Source organism: Ixodes scapularis, unplaced genomic scaffold, assembly GCF_016920785.2.
Source record: "Ixodes scapularis isolate PalLabHiFi unplaced genomic scaffold, ASM1692078v2 PGA_scaffold2__306_contigs__length_199485367, whole genome shotgun sequence".
Classification (NCBI taxonomy): domain Eukaryota; kingdom Metazoa; phylum Arthropoda; class Arachnida; order Ixodida; family Ixodidae; genus Ixodes; species Ixodes scapularis.
In genome coordinates this window covers 4,680,296-4,689,433 of record NW_024609857.1, presented here as the reverse complement: position 1 = coordinate 4,689,433, position 9,138 = coordinate 4,680,296, and positions in this window count along the sequence as shown.

The window sequence follows — 9,138 nt, the reverse complement described above, 5'->3', positions numbered from 1 at the left end:
ACCAGCTGCAGCATCATCATCAGAAACATGGCGGCCGCTTAAAAGCGAGAAAAGAGTCAAAGTACAGGCTAGCTGGTGGAAGTCAACCATTTCGTCGTTTACCCTGAGACTGGGGTTTTTTTTAGAAGAGCAGAATTAACAGAAAAAACAGACAGGTCTCAAAACCTGTCTGTTTTTTCTGTTACTTCTGCTCTTCTAAAAAAAAAACAGTCTCAGGGCAAACGACGAAATGGTTGGCTTAAAAGCCTTTTTTGGAGCGGAAAGAAAAAAAAATGCCCTCAACATCACCCGGCGCGTCGTCTGCTCCGTCGAGTGGGCTGTACCTAACATCCGGCTGGCGTTCAAACTCGGTTTAAAATCGCGTCATTTTGGAAATTTCAAGCGCGGATGCGCGGATTTCGATATGCAAGTTATCGTCTAATGCTATGCTCGATAAAAATTGGGAGCCATTCCACTCCGTGAAGGTAGATGACCAGCGAATCTGTTCAGCACACGACACAGACTTGACACAGACTTTTGAGCAAAGGTACGAACACATTTATTGTCTCGATCGGTTGTCATGGTGACGAAAGGTAGGCACACATACGTGCCGCCTGCCGCTGACATTCTCGTTGCCGTTCCCGCCGTTGCTCTTTAGGAGTCCGTACTATACGCGGCCTCCCCATAACGGCGATAGAAGAGAAGTGAAATTGAAAATGGAGAACGGCACCTTGTCTTTCTCTATATACATTCACGTGGACGACTATCAGCACCCCGAGGAGCCGGAGGAAACTAGACACGCGCGACGGGACCGCCACCCGGCGGGAAGTAGAGACGCGCGACGGGAGGGCGGAAGGAAACGAAACTAGGCACGCAAGCGCTTGAAACGACGACAAAAAGAGGGCGGAGCGAGCGTAGAGTTTTTGGTCACGCGCAAGAAAATTGCTAAATTACCCAAGCTTCAAGGGGAATGCAGGGAATGGGGTTCCACGTGCTCTTCCCCGTATAAAAGGCTCGAAGCAAATAACCAAAATAAATCGTTGACGAACGCGCGTGCAAGATACAATTTGTTTTAGACTTTTGCTTAGAGGCTGAACTCCATGGGATACCGCGAAATATCGACGAATTTCGCCCAGCGGCTTGTGCGCTGCGCGTGAAATCAGCCCAGTGGGTGCTACGTCGCGCGCAAAGCGAGCGCGCCGTCGGACGACATTCGTTACTTTTTCACCGTATAATTCGCTTCATGGAGAACAGTTACTGCTGCCATAGCCTCCTCTATTAGCCCCAAGAAGTTCGCGTGGCGCCCACCGGGGTGACGTCACGGCGAGGAGAGAATTTTTTCCCGACTCGCCCCGCTCGCCCTGTGGAGGCTGTGACGACGCTAGCTGTCGGCGCGCTCGTTTCTATTTAATTTTTTTGCATATTTTTTGTAGGAAGTGTAAAGTTTTATATGTGCCTTTATTGAGGTATGGCCCTGTAGCTACAGGGAAAACTTCAACCAACATTTCAAGCATAGTTGACAGGGCAGGCAACGCATGAATCGCAGCTGGTATATGAAAATAAAGAAATATGGCCACAATTGCAGGAGCATCACTATAGATTTACATCTCGCACAATAAATGCTGCTGATGGTCTGAATGAATTGGCAGGTTATGTATACTATTTTTTTTTTTGTATCTCCGTTTTTAAACAAGATCGCCGAAGCAGAAAAGCTGCATGCTGCTCGAGCAACATGCTAAATACAGTCTGAGCCATGGGGAGAGAATCACAAGTAAGACTGCCCAAGTGCAGGGGCAAAGTAAAGAAAAAAAGCAAGGAACATTTCTTATATACATTGCTCGCATTTGACCTTTGCTGGATTCGGATAGTATTTCAACTTGTTTATATCAACCCTCCGGTAATGTATAACAAACGTAAGCGAAGGTGTCTAGCTCGTTATTAGTCCCTAAAAATGAGATTTCACTTAAATCGAATTGTCCTGACGCTAAAATACCAGAAGTTTTTCTCACGCAGACTGTCGCCCTTCACGGGTTCCACATTTTCTGCTACTAGTGCTGCATCTACCACTGGATAGACGCTCGAATTCTTTCTTGTACTTCTGTTTTCCGCTGTTGTCAGGGTGTCCAGCTGTAGGGAGTTTGGAGGCTGAGGAAGCTTTTGGAGACCTGCAGCAGTGTCTCTTTTAATTGGAAATGACAATTCAGACTAAACGGTGTATTTTCCGAATACCCAAGGCTGGAATAAAAATGTCAGGAAAAAGTATAAACATTCCAAATTACGGCACTATTGCTGTGCATATTTTGGGCAATTTAAATACATATCATACAGGCAACTAAAGGCAATTCGGCCGTTTTTGCTGCTACCATACAAACTAATTTCCAGTAATTGTGCATCTTCTAAGAAATATGCCTGCATACGTGTATAAACTATATAATTAATTCACGAAAAAGCTACATTTATGTAAAACAACCCTGTTCCATGAGCACTTCAAAGATAATCAGACACAGGGCCTTTAAAACATCTGCGAACCAGCGCATGCATAGTGGCAGCGCAAAGTCGGGGTCGCGAGCTAATTTGCCGACCGCCCAAAGGCCCATGATATAAATGCCACTTCAAATGCTTTAAAAGCGGGATGTAATATCGTCCTAAATCATGAACATGCAAGGAACAGAATTCCAGCGTCTGAAACACTTGCGCCACCGCTTCACCGATCCTTGTGTCGTGTGGACGGACGGGGGGTTATTGCCTCCGCCGATAGCTTTCGGGATTCGTAACCCAATATTAAAGGTAAAAGGGACAAGCAGGCTTATAAAATGTACGGAAGCACGTCAATATCGGCCTAAATCAACGTCTTGTACACCGGGTAAACGAAGTTCAGCTCCTCAAAGAGCTTGCGGCACACAACGCCAAACCAGGAAACCGCTGCTGGAAAGCGAGCCGATGCGAGATCGCGGAGCGGAGTCCTCCCCCTGACGTCACGGTACACCTCACCCAATCAGGGCGCGGCGACCGCAGCAACGCTTGTGTTCGCTCTCGGGGCTAATACTGAGAAAGCCCGGCAGATCGCCACGAGAAGCGGCCGCCGAAATTGAAAAGGTAGTGGCAGACAATGGATGAGACGAGAGCCACGTGACGGGCGCCCCGCTACGGCGAGACGCCGAAACACACTTCTCCCGAGCCATGAATGCCCGCTCGTGCTCCTCGCGCCACCGATTCTTCTCTCGTCAAGTTTGAAAACCATGTTTTGGCTCCTCCGCGTTCTCGCGCGTGCGCAGGCGTGTGCCCAATCTTTGTCGAAGTTTCCTTCAAAAGTTTGGTATGTGCCAAATCTGAAGTACGGCAGATTCGGTTCATCATTAATTAAAAACTTTAAAAGTTAGATTGGGGCGAATATTCATTAAGCTTTGAATCATTCTGTATTTGCATAATAACTCGAGTGTGATCAGTTCCGATTACCTTCGCTGTCCGGAGGGGTCGGATGTGTGCATCCGATTTCAGAATTTGGCGATTCTAGTGCTGAGCCTACAATCGACGCGTGCGACTGTTCGCGCTCGACGGCAGCAGCTTGCTGCATCTTTTATTTTGCGGAGATCTGCCGCAGCAAAGTTGCCCAGTCAATTGCAAAGTATTACAGCACTTCAAGAAGAAAGTGAATGCGGTAAACACAAAAGACCGCTTTAATTGTGGAACACACGAAACAAAGCGGTGATATGATACTTCAAAAGCATGCGAACAAAACTTGAACCGAAAATGTTCTCGGCTCCGTCGAGGCGGCCGGAAGTGGCCCGAATACCACGTATTAGTGATGGGACGAATCTTTATGCGAATCGAGATTCGGAAAAGTAGCAGAATCTCAAGTGAATCGGAAAAGTCCGGAAAGATTCGCAGCGTTGCCATGGTCGCCAGATCATATTGACGAGTGTTTCAACTTTTCGTGATATTAAATTCACTAAATTCTACAAAGCGCACAAAATAATGTTGTAATATAAAATCATAGTAATAAATAAAAATGTCCGCTTTGTTTATATTATTTTGGATGTTTGTCGAGAACGGTATCGCGGGAAAATTGGTTTCGGTTCCGGATTACGATCAAAATAGGCATGCTTGGTGCACGTGGAAAATGGAAATACAAGCGCATGTTTTCATCGCTGCAAGAGATCGATGCCATACGTGCTGTTCGGTACAGACACATTTCGTGCCCATAATTAGGGTCATTGTGACACACACCATAAAAGTGAGTATGTTCGATTCGATTATCTCCAACGTGTGTCCACTGAGGTATTAGGGAGTTTTAACGAGTCGTTTTTCAAGCACACGGTTCCGAAATCACGAACGGTACAGCTGGTCCGTTCTGTGAAACCGTACGTCAAATTTGACATACTTTAGCGAATCGTGAAAGTGACGCGACCGTGTAAACGATGATGATGATCGTGTTTAACGGTGGCGCCATCGTCTAGTAAACATATGAAACATTCTGCAACGTGTAAATTAGTGATGGACCGAATCTGCCGAACTTTAGATTCGGCAAAGTTCGGAAAATGCCGAACTTTTGAAGGAAAGTTCGGCAAAGATTCGGCAAATGTCTGCGCACGCGACGGGGCCATGGATTGCAAATGGACGCCGTGCAGTCGTGCGGTTGCCATCGTGCATTGTAGTACAACCAGCGGTTACGGCGAACTATGGAGTAGGCAACACGGTAACTGTGCGTTTGTGAGCGAGTGTGGTTCTCTTCAATATTTTCTGCCTCAAGAATAGAAGATCGACCAGTAATTACGCAGTCCACTTCGCACGTGACAAATGATGCGGTACATTCTGGATAACGTGATTTTCATTTGACCTTCACAGTGATGAAACGAGGTAGTTGAAACATCGGCCGACACTCCTCGCAGTTATAACAATCCTGTTTTCGGCTCACAAGTAGTGTGTGCAACAACAAAATAATAATGCTTTTTCAGTTAGTTATTTCGCGATTTTCATGTATCTGCGTAAGCTAAACGCACGACTGTAATGCTGGACGTTGCGCATCCGACATTCCCCATCTTCCTAAACGTCCGTGTGTGTCTTAACATCCGAAACCGGCATTTTAAGGGTTAAAAACGAGATGTTGCTAATATGGGACGCACACTTCCATGCGAAGCTTTACCATAATAATTAAAGACTTGAGCGTGTTGCTGATCTCTTTAAAAAAAAAACAAAAAAAACACACACACACACACAAGAGGACGAAAGCTGTGTCGTCTGTTTCGTCCTCTTGTGTTTCTTTCGTTTTAAGTCAATTACAATAATATTGTTATCTCTTCTTGTAAAGGCTGAGCAACCGTTGCATTCGTTTTCGCGCACGAAATGGTGACTCCCAGAGAAAGCAAGAACGTAGTGGTATTGCCTTCATTTTAACAACGTACACACACTTGCAGGCCTCCACTGATGATGCATCAGAACCGAAACTCTATAACTGCACCACGCTCGCTACTATCCAACCTCGTTGTCACGCCACTTCTGCAAGAAGTCACTGTAAAATTGCTAGTAAACGCACAAAAACCACACTGATACAATTAGCTTGTAGAATATCACCTTATTTAGTAATAACTGTGCCAATATGCATTACATGTTGCATTTAAGTAAAAACAAAATCATAAAAACTTTTTTCGCCAGAAAAAAAACTAAATATCAACGGTAAGTCTGGTAACAATGCATTTTTGGCGGATCTTTGGCGAATCTGTAGAAAAGTTCAGCAAGAGGTCGGCCTTCTGGCCTTGCCGAATCCCAAGATTCGGCACCGAACTTTCGATTCGGCAGAAGTTCGGCCCATCACTAGTGTAAATCCGTGGCGGTTAGTGTTTCCGGCGTACGACTGATGTAAACGATGTAAACAAGACGGCCGACGTAACATTTGCCGGTCGGAATTTCAAGAACTGCGAAGCTAGATAGAGTAAAAAGTTTCCGAACGACCGTAAGGTATGTGGTGTGTCTCCGTCATCTTGAACTCGAACGATTGTTCACGTTGTGTGACGTCGAACGAAATCATTTCGTCTGCTCGCGCTCGCCACGGCAGCTAGTCTGCCCGCAGATCGCAAAAATTTACTAGAATGCGCACTTTACAGCATTCACGATCGCTTGCCATTGTGAGCAGTCCACGAAATGATTTGGTTCAACCTCTCAAATGAAAATAACAGGACGGCGTATCGCTTTCCGCTGTCCTAAGCCGTAGCCGAATCGACCGCCATCTTTTTTTTTTACCCGAGTCGTGAACGGTAGGAGAAATCAGCGGAGAAATGAACGACTCGCGCGCGCTTGCGCAGTGGCGTCGCCGGTGCGTTCGAGGGCGAACCGTTCGTGTGGAAACGACCTGCTAATACTCCCTATAGTTATCGGAACACGGGAAATGATCTGAAACTCCTTGCGCCGTACACCTTTCTGGTTAATGATATCCGATTTAGTTAGTGTTTTTTTTTTTTTTTTCCAAACAATAAAGTTACGTTACCCCTGTGTTGTGTATCTTTTTCATCACATGCAACGCGTAACGTTCCACGGCCGACTTGCTGCCGAGAACGGAGACACACCACCGGCGCCAGTACGCGGCCGAAGTTGGGACGAGCAGCATTCACCTCGCTCGCGCGCCTTACAGGTACAGACATACGCAGCTCTAGAGAAGGAGACGAATTTCTTGCCTGTATATATTTATTGTGCGTTGCGCCACATTATGTATAGTACACAGCATTTCGCTACATTTTATCGATCACCGCGAAAACGCACAGAAACAGAGACCGTGGATTGGTTAGGCCTACGTCAATCACACCGATCAGCTCGGCTGGACCCGGGCGCGTGCCAGGGTTTCGAATCACAGTACAGTGCATACCATACGTTGAACTAAACAAGACGAAATCTGGTTGTATGCAGTAACAGTACCTAAATAAACACAACTTACCCTACTTGCAAGGTTTCAGCACCAGCGACGAATCTCGCGAATATTCGTCGCAGGAAGTTTGGAAATTTCCGAATCTGTCCGAATCCGAATCTCCGGTGATTCACCTTTCGATGCACCCCAACAGACGCCAGGAGTTGCAGGAGCCAATTCATAGCTCGGCGGGCGTCACGTGTCCTTCTGGCTGGGCGGAGCCACGCGGGGAGCGCGAAGTCACGAGACAAACTAGGGATTCGCTCGTGTGGCTTGTAGCGTCCATGATGGTACATCGTAAGGTGAAACGGACGTTGCTTGGTGCCAGGAAAGTGAGGGAGAGGAGGAGACGTCAGGACGCGGAGCTCTGACTGGAATGATTAGTGGTAGACCTTATGGCCCGTTCACACCCTTGCAACCGAGTACGACCGAGAGAGACCTGGTTTTTAAGCCTCTTGCGACGTTTTAGGACCCGCTCCACTGCAGCGCATCCGACCCCAAGAAGTCGCAAGAGGCTTAAAAACTGGTCTGGTCTCTCTGTTGCATATATGTGAACGGCGCTTAAAGGGCCCATGAAACGATTTTTGGGTTGGGATAAATCATTTTAGATTGGGATTTTACTAATAGAACATCGTTCAGTGGGCCAAATGAAAAAAGGTAGAAAGTCAAAAGCCTGACATTCAGTGCGAAAATTTGAAAACACAGCGGACTATTTCGTTCCTTCTCCCCTTCGTAACCGCTCTGCCTTTTCACTGGGATACATCCGAGGTCCCAAAAGCGTGTCATCGGGTCCAAACTGACGTCACACAAAACCGGACCTCATTTAGTCCCTTCACCCCTAAGCTGACATTGTGGTGGAAGCTACACGTTTGCCGGACCAATCAGCCACCTCCGTTTCATCACCTGACTTCATTCTCTGCAGCCACATTTGCCACGCTTACGTGGCAAAAGTGTGGCTAGCCCAAGGAGCACGTAGCTTCCACAGCACTGTCAGCTTAGGGGTGAACAGGCTAGGGAAAGAAACTTTTGTCTGAGTTTTGAGCGACGGGCTAATCTTCTAGGGGGAGAATGGATGTGTCCGGGGATTACACAAACCAGGTTCCGAGCGAGAGGGGCCTCCCTTCTTTTCGTCTTCTTGACCTGTTTGGTGGAATGCGCGATTTATGAGTGGAGGAGGAAAGCGAAACAGGAAAAAGTTGGAAAAGCGTTTCATGACCCCTTTAAAGGGATACTTCAACGAAATTTGAAGTATTCCCGTCGTGTTCAAAAATAGGTTGAATATGGCTACGTTTACATGGATGCGACAGCAGCGCATCGGATCCAGTTAGCGAATCGGATTCACTTCAACCACTAAGTTTACATGGATTCGGATCGACCAGAAGCGGCACCTCGTGTCTAAGGATCACAACGCAAACCTCGTGACCTTCAGATTGGGCGCGTTCAGTAGCGCCTCCCTTGCCTCCGAACGGAGTGCGGGAGTGCCTCGAGTCGGAGTCATCGGAGCGCCTACTGAACGGCAAAAAAAACCGCGGCTCCAAACCTGCTTCTACGCAACTTCCGCTTCCTCCCTTGTGCCAGACGGTCTCCGAATAAACTGGAAGCAGACGATGGCGAGCACGATCGCTTTTATTTGACGCCGGTATTGAAGAAGTCTTTACAAGGTCATTGAAGAAAAAGCGGGTGATTGTACACATCAGCGCTGCTGTTCGAAGCGATGCAACGCGATCGAGCCCTTCGCTTGGCTGTGCAAAGGCAGCTACTGTTATAAAAGCCGACAAAAATCGTCGTCAGTACACGCAAAATACAGAGCTCGGCGAATCTACCCCGCCGGTTGCGATACTTTTATACGCCCATAAGTTTGTTCTGCCCTTCGTAACGAACTTCCTATAAAATGTATTTGTATACACACGGGAAGTTCGGCCGCGCTCGGCGATCAAGGTTTTGTCGGCCGAAGCGAGCCTCAGCCAACGTGCACCCCGATTTAGCTACGCAAACAAAACATTAATCGGTATCATGCTCTGCGTGAGTGTCCAACGGGCTTCCAAAGTCGCGTTCATACCCTGTTTTTCTCTGTTGCGCGCGGACAGGACTATCGTCAATATTACCGAGTTTCCGTGCAACGGCGATCAAGACACGGCGCGTCAAATGAACGTTTGCGTTGTTTATTAGCATATTAAAACCAAACAAAATACGGTCCAGTGCATTTTCCGAAAGAGCCTTACCTCAAAAAGATATTCGAACGCGTTATTCGTCTTACCTTGAGC